The following is a 22,412-nucleotide window of genomic DNA, read 5'->3' as shown; positions in this document are numbered from 1 at the left end:
ATTTTAAATTGCGGTTTACTTCAATGTTTACTTCAAATTTTTAAAGTTTGGATGAATGTACCTTGAATGTTAACTTAAATGTCAATGTGCTTCACGAAGAAGTTTCTCCCCTTAATTAAGAGTGCCTTTAAATGGATTCAAACTTTCCGGACGGTCCAGTTATGCCTATATTTAATAAGTTTACTGGTATGATGTAGGTCCGTATAGTCGCAGCAATGACCAAATGGTAGCGACACGAAACTGTAGCCTCCGCATTCCGTACCTCTGCCGTTGCATGTCGCTATCGTGAAAACCTTATTTAATTCGCACTTTAGAAATGCGTGGCCACATACAATAGTACCACACTCTGGGGTGTATGAATCTAGTCGTCCGAGTTTTTGGGGCAAAAAATATTAGCAAATTACAGTTCTCATGCAAAGATGTCCTATTCCGACGGAACTGGACCGCATGCCGGCTGGAACTAACACCCATAAAGCTTCAGAGCTTATATGTAAACTTGAAGCACAACTTTTCAGAGTTTTAAAATTATGAAATTGCTCACCTTTGAATAAATATTTATTTGTACGATAGTTATCTTTAACAAGACATCCAGTTTCGCATTTCCGTTCACAAGATATTGCGCCTCAGCGTTTAATAAACTTAATTCTCTAATTAATTCCGTAATGACTGCAGTGCAGAAATACAACAAGGTCTGCTCCGACAACACGTCTTTCTGTTCCAATATCTCAGGCCATAATAACAAGTATTATTAACCGAGTGACAAGGATGCTGTATCAGTGAAGTGAAGCATCGCCTACACGGAGTTTATTCTCGTAGTCACTTCCTTCCGCTGCTGCAAATAAGTTAATTATCAAGCGCGTATAGTGCGACGTCCGTTAACTCCCAGTCTGTGCCGTTGAACAATCATTATATTTTTCATTTCTGTAGTCGATTTGTGTTATTACATTGTCTGGTGTGTAGCGTAGTATACCAGTGCTGTTTTCCTGTTCTAGTCGCGAACGCTTCACAGTAAGAATGATTGCTGGTGAGACTCCATGTGAGCTCACTTATCTCTAATTTTTATTTGACGGTCTTCTCGCGAGGTATACGTGGGAGGGACATTTTAAAGCTATAGATCTGCTCGTTACTATATATGGTGCCTCACATAATTCTGCTACCCAATATATATTTCCGAAAGGAAACAAAATGTGAAAAATACAATTTGCCAAGAATGCCCCTACGACAGCAGCTCACAAAATGGGCAGGAATGGAAAGTTCGCCTAACGCACGAATACAAATCGGTTGTCGCTGAGCATGTGTTTGTAACCTCCCCACAGAATTATTTGTATTTAGAAACCATGAACCAAGTGTAACCTCCCCACAAAAATATTTAATTAGGAAACCACGAACCTGGTGTAACGTCCCCACAAAAATAATAATTCAATGAATTTTTAAAGTATTGTAACCTCTGAACAAAATTAGTTCCCATTTATAGTCTCCGTGCAGAAATGCATTCACATTTAATGTAACCACAAAATTCTATTCCTAAACACCGAAATAATAATAAAAAAAATCAATAACCTGGTAAATTTTATGACGACAGCAGCGCTGCGCCTCGGCCCTGTATTCTGAATAAATAAAGAGAAAAAATTCTTACCTCAATAAAAACTGCAAATATATCTGCTCTTATGTAGAAATTATTTTGACACAGCTTCGTGCAATGCTGGCGTATATTTTTTTCTGATTCTTGGAAGGAATGATCATGCATTGGAAATATTCTTTAAATTGAAATGAATGCTTTTCTTTAAAAAAGTTATTTTATATTATAAAAATTATTATTGGGGCATTTTTTTGAAAGAAATTAAATGACAATTAATATACATTACTAGATATGCGCAAGGCTGCTTTTTTACCTTCTACAATAATACTCATCCTCCAGAGTTCTGACCAGAGTCCCGAGCAGAGCAGACATCCGACACGCGCCGACTACCCCCGACTCACGCAGACTACTCAAGACTACTGCTTACTAGCACGGACAGAAGACTAAAGCCGACTGACTACTAAAGCCGACTGACGCCGACTCGCGACAAGCAACAACTAACTACATACTACTCTCTGGTCAGAGACTCTGCCATGCCTCGCCCAACGCCGGCAACGCATACATCTTGCATAACCCTCCACTGGGGGGGGGGGGGGGGAGGGGTAAAAATTTGGCAGCAATGTTGAGTCAATTGGACATGCCATGAGCAACAAATTTTTCCTAATTAACTAAGTTTACAACCAGAATATATACATATATATAAGTGCAAAACATAAAATATAGTGCACATGTACTGAGTACAGAACATATCAAGCAAGGACAAAATGTGTACACAATGAGTACAAAACATATTAACAAATGGCAAAAAGTGCACACGCACTGTAGTACAGAACATATCAGGAAATCACAAAATGTATACGCAATGAATACAAATCATATTAACAAATGACATAAAGTGCACACGCACTGTAAAACTCTTTAGCATTTTTACATAACATATCATGGAGTGAAATAAAGTGCACACGCACTGTAGAAGTCTTTAGCATTTTTACATAACGTATCATGGAGTGAAATAAAGTGCACACGCACTGCAGAAGTCTTTAGCATTTTTACATAACATATCATGGAGTGAAATAAAGTGCACACGCACTGTAGAAGTCTTTAACATTTTTACATAACATATCATGGAGTGAAATAAACTGCACACGCACTGTATATGTCATTATCATTCTACAAGAACTAGGAAAGGAATGGGAAGGATTGCATCATGGTTGTAGCACATTAGGTTGCACGCAGCTGCACTGTAAGTCCATATCTTTCTACAGAAGCTCAACACCAAGTGAGACAACCTGAGGTTCTTTTCCTTGAAGTATTAATCAGTGTAGCCCAGACACTGAAATGTCGTAGTAATATTCCATGTTATCATTTTGGTAGTACATTAGGTACACCAAACAGTGGGACCATAATAACATCTCCATCGCTCAAGGTGGTGGACAGCATGTCGTGTCAACACCACGTTCTTGTAAAGTACACCAACGTAGAATTAGTGCAAAAACCAAATATAGTGCTCCATGATCATGAGGATAGACAGGACAAACGGATATTGCAGTAATTTCTGGTAATTAGGTCAGAAGGTGAAGGACATTAAGTCACATACTAGTCTTCATTGAGAATTACACTAGTCTAACAACTCATTTGAGTAATTGGGGCACTCATCGCCCAGTTACTGAACATTTCTGTACCATGTATGAAGTATTACAGAATAATGTTCATAAGTAATCTGTTTACAGAGAACATTGGCACTCATTGACTAGTTACAAACCATCAGAAGTCATCATTCAAAACAGGAGCTAATGAATGGCATAGTATTAATATAATTCACTTAGTTATAGTAATCATTGGCACTCATTGGCCACTACAAAACATATAGCAAGTATTGAATAGTACAAAACATTTTTCATCATTCAAGTGACATACGACATATTTAAAATAATTATTGGCACTCATTGACCAGTTACAAAGTATTCTTATATTTTTTATAAAACCTTATTCAGTATTATTCAGAAGTTATCATTCAAAATGAGAGTCAATTATTGGCATAGCATTTATAGAGTATAACAAAATATTATTTACAGAAATTATGGGATAGTATTTATGCATTATTACAAAGCATCATTCAGTATTACTCAGAACTGATCACTCCAGTGACATAGGACATATTGAAAATGTAACATACTGTAACTATTATTCAAGGTCTGTGACTAGAAACATTACTCAGAATTACTCAGAACTCTCTCTTTTTTTGTGCTAGCAATGCATTGCGTTGAGATCGCTAATCAATTACTGGGGCATAACAATATTTGCTTTTGAGTTATTGCTGCAAATGAAGATGTGTAACGTCATTCGTCATGAGTCAGCTGTAGCAAGGTTATGAAACAAGTAGAGTATAAGTGATCACATTCATAAATGACACAGGTTTAATGACCAACTGCTTATAGCTCATTAATTTCATGAATAATTTCTCCTGCAAAAAATACAAAATGGATTATTAAACTGAAAGAAGAAACGCATATTATGCTGAAAAGTAGTGAACTTCGAATTAACAGGTAGTGAAATGTGTATAAAATATGTATGTTCTCTAGCTGTCCTTTCCAAAACCTTCAGTCATCATACCATGCGACATAAGACATACTGTCAAAACGAACTGCAACAAATACTTAAATAACTACATAGCATTTCTTAACTAACAGTAAATATATAAACTTCATCATTATTTTCATCTGCAAAGAAAAACTTCATTATCCATATCATCATAACTCCATTATTATCATCACCTGTAAAGAAAAGACTTCATTATCCATAGTAGCATATTATTCATCATTATTCATCACCATTCATTATCATCTGCAAAAAGTCACTTCATTATTCATTACACAACTATTCCTTATTTCTAGCATATTTCATCACTAAAACTAAGATGTGTAGTTCTGTCTGACAGCCTGCATCAATCGCCTCGTATTCTGAAAGAAAAAATTAGTTAAGACTGCTATTCTACGATGTGTATAGTGTTGTGTCTAGACAAGACAGCCTAGACACAATGAGAGGAAGCCGAAAGGCACGCGCTTAAACTAACGTAGGCTGGCGTGAGGTCTGAAACAGGATACGTCATGAAGGCTTTAAAGAAAAGTACGTAGCTTCTGGAAGTCTTAACTTTAATCCACATTTGTAGAACATCGCTCTTGATGATACATTAATAGAATCTCAATATCAATTGAATACGGCGCCTTGCTAGGTCGTAGCAAATGTAGCTGAAGGCTATGCTAACTATCATCTCGGCAAATGAGAGCGTATTTGTCAGTGAACCTTTCCTTGCAAAGTCGGCTGTACAACTGGGGCGAGTGCCAGGACGTCTCTCTAGACCTGCTCGGTCTGCAATTACTGACAGTGGCGACACGCGGGTCCGGCATATACTAATGGACCGCGGCCGATTTAAAAGCTACCACCTAGCAAGTGTGGTGTCTGGCGGTGACACCACATTCCTCCCCCGCAAATCGGCGTACGGTTGTGTTATAAGGCTTCTGCCCGCCGTGGGGAGGACCCCATGTTGACGTATGCGACAAGGTGGGGAGCCTAACAACAGGCGAGACTGTGCCACCCGCACCCTGCCATTCGGTCCGAGGGGAGCTAGGAAACGCCTGAAAACCTAGTCCAGGGTGCACGTCAACATGCGGTGTATGCGCCCGTAGAGAGACAGGAGGAGCCGAAGGTTCGACCTCCATCGCGTCGGGATACCCGACGGGCGAAGACGACTTCTGGTCCGGAGCGGGCAAGAGGTCCATGTCGGAGGATAGCTGGTCACGGAAAGCGATCGGCGGCGCGTGACCCAGGGAGGCGCCCGGTGGCTGCAGCGAAGCATCCACTGTGGGTGTCGCCGATGGGAGAACAGGCGGCGGCGGCGCGTCGCCATGTGGCAATATGGAAGGCAGCAGCGGCAACACCTGGGGATGAGGCGAGCCAGTAGATGGGTCCCCAGGGCGCTGACCGGACGGCACCGTCGCTGAAAGCAGACGGGGAGCGGCAGAACCCGTGCGACGACAGAGGCGCAGCTGAGTGAGATGCCGATGCACCTCACCAGAGGCCCCCAAAACCAGATACATAGTGCGGCCGAGGCAGCGAAGAATGCGCCCTGCGAGCCAACGCCGTGAACCTCGATAGTGGCGATAGTATACAACGTCGCCTGGAGCAAAAGCAGGTGTCTGCCGCTGCACAGGAACCTGATGCGGCGGATGCAGCAAAGACATCAAGGTTCGATGAGGACGACCGTGGAGCAACTCAGTCGGCGAGCGACCATCTCGGGGCTGAAAGCGATACGAAGACAAGAAGAGCAACAACGCGTCCTCCCGAGAATGCGACTCTTTTAACTTCAACATCTGTGACTTGAAAGTCCAGACCAATCGTTCAGCGGCACCGTTGGATTGAGGCGAAAACGGCGCGGATGTCAGATCTTGAATACCATTGGCCTTGCAGAATGACTGAAATCCTGCGGACATGAATTGTGGGCCATTGTCGGAAACAATAGTCTGTGGAAGACCTTCTATGCAAAAGATAGCAGATAACGCTTGGATGGTGGCAGATGACGTCGTGGAAGACATCCTGACAACAAAAGGAAAATTACTGAAAGAATCGACCACAACCAACCATCGAGCATTCCAAAATTGACCAGCAAAATCTATGTGCGAGCGTTGCCAAGGGGAAGTGGCTTTCGGCCATGCAAAGAATTTCCGCGGTGGTGCGGATTGTTGTTCGGCACACGCCATGCAAGAAGAGCAGATGTTCGTAATCGCAGCATCGATTCCGAACCAAGTACAGTGCTGACGAGCAAGTTGTTTCGTTCGCACTATACCCCAATGACCTTGGTGGAGAAGCCGTAAGACAGAGGACTGTAACGAACGTGGTACCACGACCCGGGACTGATCATTATCAGAACGCAACAGCAAAACACCACGTCGAACAAAAAGTCTCTCCTTCTGAGCAAAAAATCGGCGAACCAACAGATCCTCGATCCGTGATTTTGACAAGGGCCATTGCGTGGCAACAAAACGCAAAACGGTAGCAAGGACAGGGTCAGCAGCTGTGGCTGTAGCTACACGACGAAAATCAATCGGAAACGATTCGACCACGTCATCGGTTTCCGCATCAATGAACATGCAAGCAAGTTCAGAAGAATCGAATGCTCTATCCTCAGCAACAGGCAAACGGGACAACGCATCGGCGTTTCCGTGCTTAGCAGTGGACCGATACAAGATATCGTAGCGGTACTGCAAGAGGAAAATAGACCAGCGAATGAATTTCTGCGCTGTACGTGGAGGTACAGGCTTGTTCGGATGAAAAAGAGACGTCAAAGGTTTGTGGCCTGTGATGATGGTAAAGTGACGACCATACAAGAAATCATGAAACTTTGTAACACCAAATACGAGAGCCAAAGCTTCTTTCTCTATCTGTGAATAATTTCTTTGCGCAGACGAAAGCAATTTGGACGCAAAGGCAATAGGGCGATCATGCGAACCATCTTTGTGCGCAAGCACAGCACCGATCCCGAAATCCGATGCATCTACCATCAACAAAAGGGGTTTCTGGGGATCGAATGGCGTAAGGCAAGTATTTGAAAGCAACGCCGATTTCAACTGGCGGAAGGCACGTTCGCATTCCGTCGTCCAGACGAACGGAACACCTTTACGGCGTAAGCGATGAAGCGGAGCTGAAATGGAAGAGGCATGTGGGATATATTTATGATAATAGTTAATTTTTCCCAGCACACTCTGTAGCTGCTTCAAATTCTGCGGCGAAGGCAAGTCTCGTATGGCACGGAGGTGCTCTGGACTCGGATGTATGCCTTGTGCATTGATTACATGTCCCAAATAGGGTAAGTCGCAAGCAAAAAACACACATTTGTCCTTCCGCAAGCGAAGACCATTTTGTCGCAAGACCTGAAATGATGTTCGGAGGTTGGCTAAATGTTCTTCTTCCGTCTTTCCGGAGATCACAATATCGTCCAGATAGTTTGCTGCAGTAGGGATCGACGCACAAACAGTTTGCAGATATTGCTGATACAATGCAGGGGCGGATGCACACCCGAATGGCAGTCTTTTGAATCGGTACAAACCAAGATGCGTGTTAACCACCAAGACGCACTGGGATTCGTCGTCCACTGGTATTTGCAAGTACGCATCTGCTAGGTCCAACTTCGAAAAATATTTACCCGGACACAGTTTGTCAAAAAGATCTTCCGGGCGGGGTAAAGGAAAAGTTGCAATCAATCACTAGTTGTGGATTCACTGTAGCTTTGAAGTCCACACAAAGTCTCAGGTTTCCAGAAGGCTTCGGCAAAATTACTAAGGGTGATGCCCAGATAGAAGCCTGCACACGTTCAATCACACCTTGTGATTCGAATTCGTGTAATGTTCTTGCGACCTCATCACGCAATGCGTGGGAACATTGCGCGCTCTGAAAAATTTCGGTTGTGCGCTTACTTTCAGTTCCAAATGTGCTTTATAGTTCTTAGCGCAACCAAGGCCCGGTGCAAAAATGTCTGCAAATTCTTCACATAGATGAGAAACACTGGCTGAAGGCACAGTCTGGTTCACTGAGAGGACCTGATTTACTATAGACAAGTTAAACAACGGAAATAAATCTAAACCAAACAAGTTCACTGCAGAAGAAGAACGGAGGACGTAAAAAGACACAAGTTTTGTTTGTCCATTGTATGTTGCAAGAAGGCTGCACTGTCCTAACACAGGGATATTCTGACCTGAATAACTATTTAACGTAACATTTGCGGCACGCAACGGAGGTGTGCCCAGTTGTTTGTACGTGTCTTTATTGATCAAGGAAACTGCAGCTCCAGTATCGAGCTGGAATGGTATCACGTTGTCAAGAATGTCCAAGTCCACAAAAAGTTTATTGTCCTGCTGACGACAAGAGCGACTGTCTCGTGCAATTTGAACAGACACTGGTACAGATTCACTTGCTAATTGACGTGATTTCCGGCGATGTCGACGCACACTTTTTGTGGGACGCACACAGTCACTTTTAGAGAGAGAGGCACTGGGCGGAGTGGAATTAACTACATGAATGTCCATGGGCGAAGGTTCACGAGCCTGAGTATTCTTGGTTCTATTCCAGCGCGAAGCAAAGGGCCTGGAATAGTTGTTAGTGTCCGATCTGAGCTTTTTCTGGCAAACACTTTGAACATGTCCTTTTCTATTACAGAAAAAGCAAATAGCTTGGCGTGACTGGCAATTTTCAAGCGAATGTCTAGTAGCACACCGTGGGCATGATTTCACTGCATTTGCTTGCACACGCGGCACACGTGGCTGCGCGGACGGGCGCGAGGGCTGTTTACCGTTCCGTGCAGCGCGCCCAGCGGGCCGGTTAATGTGACACACAGCTGGCGAAGTTTCAAATGATTCCTGAGCAAAGTCAAGTGTGTCTTGCCTATCCAATATATCTATCACTTGTTGAAGGGAGGGATTGACTAGTTTCAAAATCTGTTCCCGTATACGAACATCAGAAACGTTCTGTGCAATTGCATCACGCACCATAGTATCTGAATAAGGGAGTCCACATTCACACTCAAAAGCACAATCCCTAGTAAGGCCTTGCAAAGTTGCAACCCACTCCAGATTAGTTTGACCGGCTGTACGTTTGGTACAATAGAACGTATACCTCTTTGCAACGACATTTACTGATTCCTTGAAATAGGCATCTAATGCCGACAAAATTTCTTCGTAGGACAGAGTTGCTACGTCGCGTCAGGGAAATAATTTCACTATCACACGGTACGTCTGCACCCCTACACACGCCAATAAGTGAGGCTGCCGCTCGTTACCTTGAATTCTGTAGGCGGCGAGATGGAATCCAAATTGGCGTGACCACTCTGTCCAGCTTTCCATTGCCGCATCGAAATGACGAAACGGTGGTGCAACTGCATGTTGTGGCTGCGGTAGCGGTGAAGCGGCGGCTGCCGCATCGTTTTGCATTGCACGTTGACCCTGGATGAGCTGTCCAAGGGCATCCAATAACGCCTGCGTCTGCTGATTCTACAAGCGATAAAATTCGGACAGTACATCTGGAGATTGTGGCGAAGCCATGACACAAGTAAATTAGGGCAATACGAACGCTAAATCCTCTTTTGAGACTCGTCGCCAAATATGTTGTGTCTAGACAAGACAGCCTAGACACAATGAGAGGAAGCCGAAAGGCACGCGCTTAAACTAACGCAGGCTGGCGTGAGGTCTGAAACAGGATACGTCATGAATGCTATAAAGAAAAGTACGTAGCTTCTGGAATACTTAACTTTAATCCACATTTGTAGAACATCGCTCTTGATGATACATTAATAGAATCTCAATATCAATTGAATACGGCGCCTTGCTAGGTCATAGCAAATGTATCTGAAGGCTATGCTAACTATCGTCTCGGCAAATGAGAGCGTATTTGTCAGTGAACCTTTCCTTGCAAAGTCGGCTGTACAACTGGGGCGAGTGCCAGGACGTCTCTCTAGACCTGCCCTGTGGTGGCGCTCGGTCTGCAATTACTGACAGTGGCGACACGTGGGTCCGGCATATACTAACGGACCGCGGCTGATTTAAAAGCTACCAGCTAGCAAGTGTGGTGTCTGGTGGTGACACCACATATAGTATATTCTTGTTAATGCTTGTTAATTCTGATCCATTTACTCTTCGTGACGAGGTATTGCATCTTCTTTCGTTCATTCCGAGGGTGAAATTCCCATTTCTGTTTAATTTATTTCTTTTACACATTATTTCCTTCTGAAAATGATGAACAAAGATTAATGTCTTGCATTTAAATCACATACCCATTAAATAAAAGCTGGTTTCTAGTGATATAATTGAGCATACAGCATAGCATGACAGAAAACGTAATATGTCAAAAACACAGACAGTGTTCAGAGGCAAAAATGTACACAGTGTATCACAATGTAGCAGCAAAAAAAAAAAAAAATGTAAAAATACTCACGATGTTAATATATCACAAGGCAAAAATGTCAAAGTCAACTGGTGTTTGTTATATCTTAAATATTTGATAGAGCATTCAAACAAAACAGGAAAACAGTCATACATACATGAAAAATGGAAAATATGTATACGGTCTGATATATAACGACAAGAAAAGACTTTCATTGTGTTCAGCTTGTATGTTGTGTAGTTAATAGAGGCGATAATTGAAGACTTTAATAGAGAGAGACTTTAATAAAATTAATATGTCACTAGATAGAATTGCATAATTATTCATAAGATAAGGAAGTTTATCTGGAAAAATGTGCACGTCTGATGTGTAACGACAAGAAAAGCGACCTGCTAACCTTACCTTGCCGGGCACTTGCCAAGAAAAAATACGATAATCATCAGTAAGTAGTCACATAAATATAATTGCATAAGTGGTCATAAAATGTGTAACTTCATCTGGAAAAATATGCACGGTCTGATGTGTAACGACAAGAAGAGCGACCTGCTAACCTTACCTTGCCGGGCACTTGCCAAGAAAAAATACGATAATCATCAGTAAGTAGTCACATAAATATAATTGCATAAGTGGTCATAAAATGTGTAAGTTCATCTGGAAAATATGCACGGTCTGATGTGTAACGACAAGAAGAGCGACCTGCTAACCTTACCTTGCCGGACACTTGCCAAGAAAAAATACGATAATCATCAGTAAGTGTTCATGTGAATATAATTGCATAAGTGGTCATAAAAAAAATTAGGAAATGTTATTACAGTGTGATAAATCATAAAGTATGTTCATTCAATAAAGGGTTTAATGTTGGAGACATGGTGATAACCCTTGCTTTTTCTGGTTCTCAGAGTTTCGACGTGTACTACTTTGGGTTGACGAATGCTGCGAATTCTGTATTGACCTGGATATAGAAGCTCAAATTTACTGCATCTACTCTTTCCTCTGTTGGATAAATAAAGTGTGTGTACTAATATCTTCTGTCCAATGTGAAAGTCACGGCGTGTACAAACCTGTTTTTGCTGTCTTCTCCGGCGCTCTGCGGCACGTTTGATGTTGTTCAGCGCAATGTCAATTATTTCATGGTGTCGTAGTCGACGAGATGTAGGAAAGGTTACTAATTCTTTAATTTTGTTAGGTGGTTCAACATTTTTCAGTATAACAGACGGAGATAGCATAGTAGATTCATTTGGTATGGAATTAATTACATCCTGGAATGAGAGTATGTGTGTGTCCCAATCAATATGTCTTTTATGGCAGTATATTCTACATAGTTTACCAATTTATTTCATTAATCGTTCACAGGGGTTCGAAGAACCATGGTACCTGGATATATAGATCGGAGAAATGTTTCTAGCTCGCAACATACGTGTCCATATAGCAGATCGAAACTGTGAACCATTGTCGGAAATTACTTTCAACACATGCCCAACATGAAATAGAAAATGTTTTACAAATGCTTTCGAAACAGGAAACAGTTTTACCAGTAGCTTTGCGTAACGGAGTGAAGGTAACAAATTTCGAAGTGAGTTCAAGAGCGACAAAGATGTAGCAAAAACCTCTATTAGTTCTGGGAATCGGACCAAAAATGTCTACAGCGGCAATATGTCTCAATTTAACAGGTACAATGGGATGTAATGGAGGAATATGTGAAGTCGTGTCTGATTTAGCTTTCTGGCAGATTTTACAAGACGCTAAAACTCGTCGAATACGTTTCTCCATGTTGGTAAAATAACAGTTCTGTCTCAGTATAAGAAAACATTTTCTGGCTCCGTAATGTGCGTAACTTAAATGAGTATACCAGATTAATTTGTTAACAAGTTCGTCAGGAATGCATAATAACCAATTGTTGCTGTCAGGATGAGAGCGGCGAAACAGAATGTCATTGCGTACAGTGTAATGGTTTCTAATGGTAGCATTATTCCTATCTTGCCAAAGGTGTTTAATTTCTTTCCACACGTTGTCTTTACTCTGCTCTTGTGCTTCGTCTTGTAATGACGACGAAATGAAATTTTCAAATGCAACTTGTTGAATGTACATGACGCTGAAATTTGCTTTGCAGAAGTTGGTTGCGATGTCTTGCTGATTGTTGCTAAGAGAACGGGATAGTGCGTCTGCTGCAGTATTTTGTGTGCCGGGAATGTGAACAATTGTGAAATTAAATTCCTGCAAATAAAGTTCCCATCTACTTAATCTGTCGTGTGTAAATTTAGCCGAAAGTAAAAACTGTATAGCTCTATGGGCTGTGTAAACGGTGGTATGTCTTCCATAAAGAAAATGCCGAAATCTCGTAAAAGCCCATACAACACATAATGTTTCAAGTTCTGTAACAGAATAATTGCGTTCAGCAGGTGACAGAATGCGACTCGCAAAGGCTATGTTTTTAATTACTGTAAAACCATCTTCTTCAATTTCCTGAAAAATGTGTACGCCTAAAGCGGTGTTAGAACTGTCAGTGGCAATGGAAAAATTTCTAGTAAGATCTGGATGTGATAAAAGTGGTGCATTCAACAAGGCATGTTTCAAATAACATTTTCGTGAACAAGATTCTGCGTGTCAAAAGTATTGCTTGCGTTACTGGAAGATGCAGCCTGTACTGTATCTAGTCAAATTCTATCTGACGTGCTATTATTTTCGGGAGGATGCTGTGACATTTCCACTATTTGTACTGTTCTGTTATTTCTTCCTGACGTATTACGTTCGGGATGATATCTACTGTCTGGTTTATTCATGATAATATGTTGTTGCGGGTGTTCTTACTGCTGATAAGACCGACTGTTATTAAATGTACGATTATAATTGTGTTCATTACTTTTACGAATGTCATGATAGTCATTTCTATACGGTGCATTGCGATAGAAATTGAAATAGTGTGTTTTCTGTACGTACTGATTTCCTTGTTGCTGTGCGTTACTATTTGTTGGATCTGACGCTATACGTGTAGGCGGCGAAACATTAAAGCTTGGTTGACGTTGTAGACTGCTTTGTTGGTTAGGTATGCTAACCGGTTGGTTTTGTTGCTGTTGCGGTGAAAAACCTCTATTGTTACCAAAATGTGTTTGCGACTGCTGAAAATTTTGTACATACTGATGATTAAAATTTTCTTTGTTATTAAAGTTCTCGTGGTTGTCATTTCTGGAGCGTCTAATGGTAAATGTCACTTTCAGGTAAAACTTGTCGTATCAGTTCTTTACTCTTTCATAATTATAGATAGATCGATAGTTGAAGAGCTGTTTTGATTGATATAAAGGATAGTAGAAGAGAAGGCAGCAGTGCAGAAAACTAAAGATGAAATAGCACTACTACGGCTCGGGGCCCTATGCATGCTACGGCACATATTCATCGAAGCGTAATGAATCCCCTGAGGTCAATTACGCGCTGCAAATAAATTTTAGCTTTTGCGTTACATGCAATGGCGGTGAAAATTCAAAAGCAAATTGCTGTATCCATGCTAATTCTGCTTTCTGCATTACACGCAATGGCGGTGAAAGTACAAAAATAAATTGTCGTATCCAGTTCAAAGCGTGTACCTGTACTCTGTCATTTTCAAATACCTTAGATGTTTTTACAGATACAAATTGCTTATAATCAACGTTATCGTCACTGAATGTGTGAACAGGTTCACGATTGCATTAAAATCTGTTTGTCTGTATCTTTTCGGATTTTAAGTCGCGTAGTCTCTGTAAATTACTTAAGTTATACTGGCTGTGTGAGTGTGACATGTTCGGAATGTGGGGAATGCTGTGACGTGTTAGTGACTGAAACATTTTTCATCTCTGTCACTTCTTGCTGTAAAGTTGACAATTTTCTACGTAATGTATTATTGGACGAATCTATCTCACTGATCGTCTGCTGTAGATTTTGGAATTCAGGTGTTTGATTAAACGAAATCGGTGAAGTATCGTCTGATTTGCTGTCATTATTACTTTCGATAACATCAATACGACTGGCCAATTCATCATATTTTTCAGTCAGTATTTTTACCTGATCATCGTTTTTAGTGTCACAAGCATTAATTTGTTTTTGTATTTTACGTGTGGTTTCGTTCAATTTTTTAACGTCAGCTTTGATGACATCGGAATCCTGTATTAGTTCTAATTGTTCGGGTCTGTCGGTCACTGTCTGAAAGTCTACTATGTGTGTATCTGTTTTTGATTTAAGATCGGAAATTTCATCACGCAATTCGGTGTTCAACTGTTTGATAGTATTAATTTCGTCTGATACTGTAGCAATATTGTTATCTACGTATGTTTTTGCTTTCGTAAACAATTTACGTCTATCTTCCTGTCTCTGTGCGGTAATTGTTTCCATAACTTGTCGTTTTACTTTATTTTGTTCCTGTATGAATTTACGGTAACGCGTTTCACTGTTTTGTAGGTGGTGATTAAAACGTTCGTCAATTTGGCTGTTCTGTTGGTCGAATTTCGCGTCTACTTTTGCATCCAGTGTGCGCGAAAGTTCTGCTGACATTAATTTAAACTTTTCGCGTAACTGTTTTGCGTTTTCAGAGCATTGTTTACTGACTGCACTAATTTCGTCTCTAAGTAATTTAGTTTTTTCTGCATGTCTATTATTTAATTCTTGTGCCACGGATCTAATTTCTTCACTACTGCTTCTAGCACAAGCCTTAATTTCCTCACGTAATTGTTACTTAGTATCATGACACTGCGCGGCAACGGCTGTAATCTGTTCACTAAGCTGTCTGGAATTGTTGTCTAGTTTTTCATTAATTTCATTAATTTGATGTTTGAGATTTTCACTAAGTTGTTTGTGATTTTTCTCTTGTCTTTCACTCTGTTGTATGGAATTTTCATTAAGTTGTTTGAAATTGGCACTATGTTGTAGCAATAGTGCCATAATTTGATCCAAGCCAATATTACCTACTCTATTCTCTGTGCTGTTTGATGGCGTACCTGCAATTGTCACGTTTTGTGTAACCATTCGGTCATTTTGTGATTCTTGAAAATGTTTGCTAATCGGATGTGGTCACTACCTCGGAATCAAATAAATCTGCCGTACTTTGAGTACACTGTTCATTCTCGTTAGAGAAATTTATCTGTTCACAATTCAAATTTTGCAAACCGGGTGTGTTAAGCTGGGCAGCGTTCATTGTAACAGAACGTGCCGCGTCATCAATTGTCGTTAAATTAACAGACGACACAATCGAATTTGTTTGCTCATCACTGGGATAAAAATCATTACTAGGGTCAGTACGCACTGATTTTCTGTAAATGGAGAATTGTCATCATTACACTGAGTGTCGCAAGTACTATCGGACAAATTATTCGAGTCGGCTATTTCACTCATTATACATCGCGATGTACTGTTAACAGTTTTTCGCAGCATTTTTACACAAATCAAAATTATTCACAAATGAAACAAGGACAATGCAAAACGCAACAAACAATTACAACAAAGAGAAACAAATTGCCGATGATCTGTGAAAGAAAGAGTGACACATTAGTAAATGCGTTGCGCCAGATGCAAACTACATTTAAGTAAATAAGAGCAGATATATGACTACATCAGAAAATTCCCAAAGAAATACGATCCTGGCCGGATGTCGCCAAGTGTAACCTCCCCACAGAATTATTTATATTTAGAAACCAAGAACCAAGTGTAACCTCCCCACAAAAATATTTAATTAGGAAACCACGAACCTGGTGTGTAACGTCCCCACAAAAATAATAATTAAATGAGTTTTTAAAGTATTGTAACCTCTGAACAAAATTAATTCCCATTTATAGTCTCCGTGCAGAAATGCATTCACATTTAATGTAACCACAAAATTCTATTCCTAAACACCGAAATAATAATAAAAAAATTCAATAACCTGGTAAATTTTATGACGACAGCAGCGCTGCGCCTCGGCCCTGTATTCTGAATAAAAAAGAGAAAAAATTCTTACCTCAATAAAAAGTGCAAATATATCTGCTCTTATGTTGAAATTTTTTTTGACACAGCTTCGTGCAATGCTGGCGTATATTTTTTTCTGATTCTTGGAAGGAATGATCATGCATTGGAAATATTCTTTAAATTGAAATGAATGCTTTTCTTTAAAAAAGTTATTTTATATTATAAAAATTATTATTGGGGCATTTTTTGAAAGAAATTAAATGACAATTAATGTACATTACTAGATATGCGCAAGGCTGCTTTTTTACCTTCTACAATAATACTCATCCTCCAGAGTTCTGACCAGAGTCCCGAGCAGAGCAGACAGCCGACACGCGCCGACTACCCCCGACTCACGCAGAGACTACTCAAGACTACTGCTTACTAGCACGGACAGAAGACTAAAGCCGACTGACTACTAAAGCCGACTCGCGACAAGCAACAACTAACTACATACTACTCTCTGGTCAGAGACTCTGCCATGCCTCGCCCATAGCCGGCAACGCATACATCTTACATGTTTCATTTTGAACGGTCCAGCCAACTGTGCGTGGCTTGCGGTCTTCTGGACACCATAACACAGGAAGCTGTCGAAATTAGGACTCACGATGGCATCGTTAAGAGTCGGCATCTGCCAATTGAGCTCTTCTTGGGAACATTTAATTTAGTTCATCTCCTCGCGAAAGACGAAGTCTAAATAGCTTGATGCCCGCTGCTCTGCTCGCGTAGACTGTATGACCTGCACAGATTTTTTTGTTCTTATTTAATCTAATAACCGAATTTTCCCGTAGTTCACAATTTGGAGCGCCTTCTAACCTTTTCACGGTAATTAAGGTCGTATAAGCATGGTCTTTTCCGAATGACCTTCTGACCAAGAAACGATTCTGGTAGCTGAAGTCCAAAGCTTTTATTAATCCTCCCTTTTGCCCTCTTGTAGAGATAGTTCCATAGCAACTTTCATTCTGTACCGATAATGGAAATAATTTTATTTAATGTAACGAACTACACTCCTGGAAATTGAAATAAGAACACCGTGAATTCATTGTCCCAGGAAGGGGAAACTTTATTGACACTTTCCTGGGGTCAGATACATCACATGATCACACTGACAGAACCACAGGCACATAGACACAGGCAACAGAGCATGCACAATGTCGGCACTAGTACAGTGTATATCCACCTTTCGCAGCAATGCAGGCTGCTATTCTCCCATGGAGACGATTGTAGAGATGCTGGATGTAGTCCTGTGGAACGGCTTGCCATGCCATTTCCACCTGGCGCCTCAGTTGGACCAGCGTTCGTGCTGGACGTGCAGACCGCGTGAGACGACGCTTCATCCAGTCCCAAAAATGCTCAATGGGGGACAGATCCAGAGATCTTGCTGGCCAGGGTAGTTGACTTACACCTTCTAGAGCACGTTGGGTGGCACGGGATACATGCGGACGTGCATTGTCCTGTTGGAACAGCAAGTTCCCTTGCCGGTCTAGGAATGGTAGAACGATGGGTTCGATGACGGTTTGGATGTACCGTGCACTATTCAGTGTCCCCTCGACGATCACCAGTGGTGTACGGCCAGTGTAGGAGATCGCTCCCCACACCATGATGCCGGGTGTTGGCCCTGTGTGCCTCGGTCGTATGCAGTCCTGATTGTGGCGCTCACCTGCACGTCGCCAAACACGCATACGACCATCATTGGCACCAAGGCAGAAGCGACTCTCATCGCTGAAGACGACACGTCTCCATTCGTCCCTCCATTCACGCCTGTCGCGACACCACTGGAGGCGGGCAGCACGATGTTGGGGCGTGAGCGGAAGACGGCCTAACGGTGTGCGGGACCGTAGCCCAGCTTCATGGAGACGGTTGCGAATGGTCCTCGCCGATACCCCAGGAGCAACAGTGTCCCTAATTTGCTGGGAAGTGGCGGTGCGGTCCCCTACGGCACTGCGTAGGATCCTACGGTCTTGGCTTGCATCCGTGCGTCGCTGCGGTCCGGTCCCAGGTCGACGGGCACGTGCACCTTCCGCCGACCACTGGCGACAACATCGATGTACTGTGGAGACCTCACGCCCCACGTGTTGAGCAATTCGGCGGTACGTCCACCCGGCCTCCCGCATGCCCACTATACGCCCTCGCTCAAAGTCCGTCAACTGCACATACGGTTCACGTCCACGCTGTCGCGGCATGCTACCAGTGTTAAAGACTGCGATGGAGCTCCGTATGCCACGGCAAACTGGCTGACACTGACGGCGGCGGTGCACAAATGCTGCGCAGCTAGCGCCATTCGACGGCCAAAACCGCGGTTCCTGGTGTGTCCGCTGTGCCGTGCGTGTGATCATTGCTTGTACAGCCCTCTCGCAGTGTCCGGAGCAAGTATGGTGGGTCTGACACACCGGTGTCAATGTGTTCTTTTTTCCATTTCCAGGAGTGTATTTTCTTAAAAATTTCACCCCTATTGCAGTCCCTTAGGAACTGATTTTTCGAAAACACTGAAACACGTTTCTTTTTTTATTTCCAACCGAGAAGTCAAATACCAAATGTCATAGATGTCCCTAATTATTTATTTTCAAAAAAACTACCACCCACTATTTTACCCACTTAGTGTTTGAATTTCTAAAAATGCTAAAACATATATTTTTTATTTCCTGACTGAGAAACAGAGAACCAGTGTTCGTGGTTCCAGCTTCAAAAATCCCTTGATGGAGACGCACTTTCAAAAAGCCTTTCATCCCCTATTTCACTCCATAAGGAGTGGAATTTCAGACAATCCCTTTTTATACGGTGCCTACAGTATAAGATCGACACTCTCTCCAAACTTCAAGTGTATATCCTTAACGGTTTGAGCTTGACGATGATGAGTCAGCGAATCAAACTGACCTCGTTTCAACCCCTTAGGAATTGAATTTCCAAAAACAGTGACGTGTAGACTTCGTTTCTAACAGAGAACTCAAATACAAATTTTTACAGATTTAGCTTTAAAAATGTTTACACAATGAAATATTTCCATAAAAATTTTCATCCCCCGTTTTATCCCAATAAGGGATGAATTTCCAAAGAAGAGTGAAACACATCGAAACACGTATTTGTTTATTTTAAATGAGAAGTCAAATAACAATGTTCATAAATGTAGGTTTAAAAATACTTTGGTAGTTATTTGATAATGATCTATTTTCAAAAATAGGTTTCACATACTATTTCACTCCGATAGAATTAAATGTCCAAAAATGCTGAAACAAGTAATTCTTTATTTCTGATCGAAAAATCAAATACCAACCTTCGTAGGTCTAGCTTCAAAATTGCCTTAATAGCAACATTTTTCAAAAAAAACCTTCATGTCTTATTTCACACTCTTAGGGCCGGAATTTCGAAAAATCCCTTCTCAAACGACGCCTACAGTGTAAGATTCACACTTTCTCCAAATTTCAAGTTTCTTCCTTAGAGGTTTGGACTGAGCGATGAGTCAGTCAGGATATTGCCTTTTCTATATAAAAATTCTCCTCTACCCTTACTTTTGCCATGCGGAGTGTGTTCGGTCTCCGAACAATTTTCGGGCTTTCGCCTCTATCCAGCCCTCTAACAGAAGTTTAATGTATTTTCTTATTCCATTCTGAATGATAGCATTTATTTTGTGTGTGGTTCAGTCTCTTTCTGAAATTACAAATATTACTGCGGGAAAGTAAGACTTTTCCAGATGCAAAAAACTGGTCCAAACTGCAATTTGTCCATGTGCCTAGGAACAAATATTCTGTTCAAATTTAGAAGTGCTGCAATCGAGAAAATCTTGTTAACGCTGCGTTTAAGGTTTGTGTGATACATTTCTACTCTAGTACACAACAATAACACGTAAGTCAAATAAAATCACGAAGAAGTATCATAAAAAGGCAATTAGAGGTTTCAACACCTAAAAATTGGAGCTACTGGCAGCTACAATAAATTTTCATTTTCAAGACAATGAAAACTGTTTAAATACTAACGAAACTCAGTTCATTTGAAAATATCACGTGTTCTTCGGTAGAAGGCCTCCGTCCGTTTCAGAGTACAAGATGGTGTAGGACCGACGAAATATGGCTTAACTGTACACACATTTTATATACAGTTTTGAAAATAGACTGAATTTTACTGACCATGAAACTCTCTAACTCAAGAACTAACAATATCCCCAAATAGCTTTAATGTATTACACAGCACTTACAAATGAAGAACTCGTGATATTTACAAACGCTGCACAAAATACAACCTCATGTGTCGCAACACCAAAAAGAAAACAGAAATGTCAGAAACTGGTTATAGCGATTGTAGTGGACGTTTCTTCGTATGACCCTAAAATCACTCACTTCGATCATGCAACATAAATGTGTTCCTAGGCACATTATTCTGCAGGTACAACCCACTCTCCTACTGATTTAAAATACTTTTTGTGCGCTGCACTCCACAGCTCTTACATAATACCAAAGGTGCATCTCAAAACTACCAAACTGTTACGCAGATTGCTTCAAATATTGGGGGAATATTGCAGGTATGCATTCCCCACATGTAGACAATTATAAAAGTCAATTGCAGCATCTGCTCGGAAATGTCTGGTTTCCGAGTTCTGGCCTTGAAAACAGTGTTGCGCACCTTACAGAAGGTGTTCGAAGTTTCCACCTCCTGCTTGAATACGGGCATCAGGTCGATATCACATGGCTCTATTAATATTCCAGGAGTACTGCGTACATCCCCACAACCTGACAGAATCCGATTCCAGAGGGACTGCATTCCAGGTGCCATAGAAGAATACACCAGTGAACGATAGGACTGAATTCAGGTAAGCGTGGAGGCCAGGTAATTTGGCCGCCTCTACTAATCCATGGATTAGGAAACATTCGATCTGGATCCAAGTACTGGCAGGTGGTTCGGCTGAAGTACGCAGGAGAGCCATCACGAAAGAGATGAGCTTAATCAGCAATGGTCAAGGGAGGTCTTCAAAATCGTGAGTACTGTGTTTTCCAGGAAGTATGCCTGCCCGGTAAGTCTGTTTAAAAGTACATGGGATGGATAAAAAAAAATGATCATAAGGCATTGATGGCCTGGAGTACCTACCTGCGGAAGTTCGGTTGCTGAGCTGAAAGCCTTTTCCGTTGACGCCACATGGGGTGACTTGCGTCTCGATGATTAAGACAACGCACACCCAGTCATCGAACAAAGAAAATCTCCGAACCAGCCCTTAATCGAACCCGGACCTTGCTGCAAGGGTGTCAGATGGGCTGACCACTCAGCTAAGGGAGCGGGCAGTGGGATGAAAGTAAATGACCATTAATGATACAGGCCCACATGCTAAGGGAGAACCACACTTGGTGACGATATGGAACAGTTGCATGTCGGTTTTCAGATGTCCACACATGCTGACTGTGGAATTTTGTAACCACCTTGTGGGAACTGTGCTTCATCTGTGAATAATACTAAGGCAGGAAAGTTCGGATCGGTAGCACCAACTGAGAACTTAACTCTCCCATGTTAATCTGCTGGTGGCAGGGCCTGTGCACATTGCAAATGATAAGGAGACACCTATTGCTCTATCAACAGTCTCCAGACAGTCGTATGAGCAACAACCACTTAAAGCCATAACCTTCGTGTGTTTATAGGAGTCGCGTGCATAGAATCCAGACTCTCCTCCTCTAGAGGTGGAGTTGCAGGTCTTCGTCGCTCCTCTCGAAACAAGGAGATGAGGAGCGTACAGTAAGTGATGGAGACATTCATGTCTTCCCGTTTAGTAACTTTTCTGGCGTGTAGACGACAAGCTGCGCAACATTACCGTACGCCTTACCCTACATGAACTGCGCTTCTTCCAGTTCCTAATGTGAGTACATGTCGGACTACAAACACAACATTCAGCTACCCTTCGACTCTGAGTTAAATGATCTGTTAAAATATTTTGGAATGACCTGCATTTGCCGGTGTGGCATCGGACTTTGGAACAGCAACATAT

Source organism: Schistocerca nitens, chromosome 4 (assembly GCF_023898315.1).
Source record: "Schistocerca nitens isolate TAMUIC-IGC-003100 chromosome 4, iqSchNite1.1, whole genome shotgun sequence".
In the NCBI taxonomy this organism is placed as follows: Eukaryota; Metazoa; Arthropoda; class Insecta; order Orthoptera; family Acrididae; genus Schistocerca; species Schistocerca nitens.
This window is presented reverse-complemented; position numbering follows the sequence as displayed.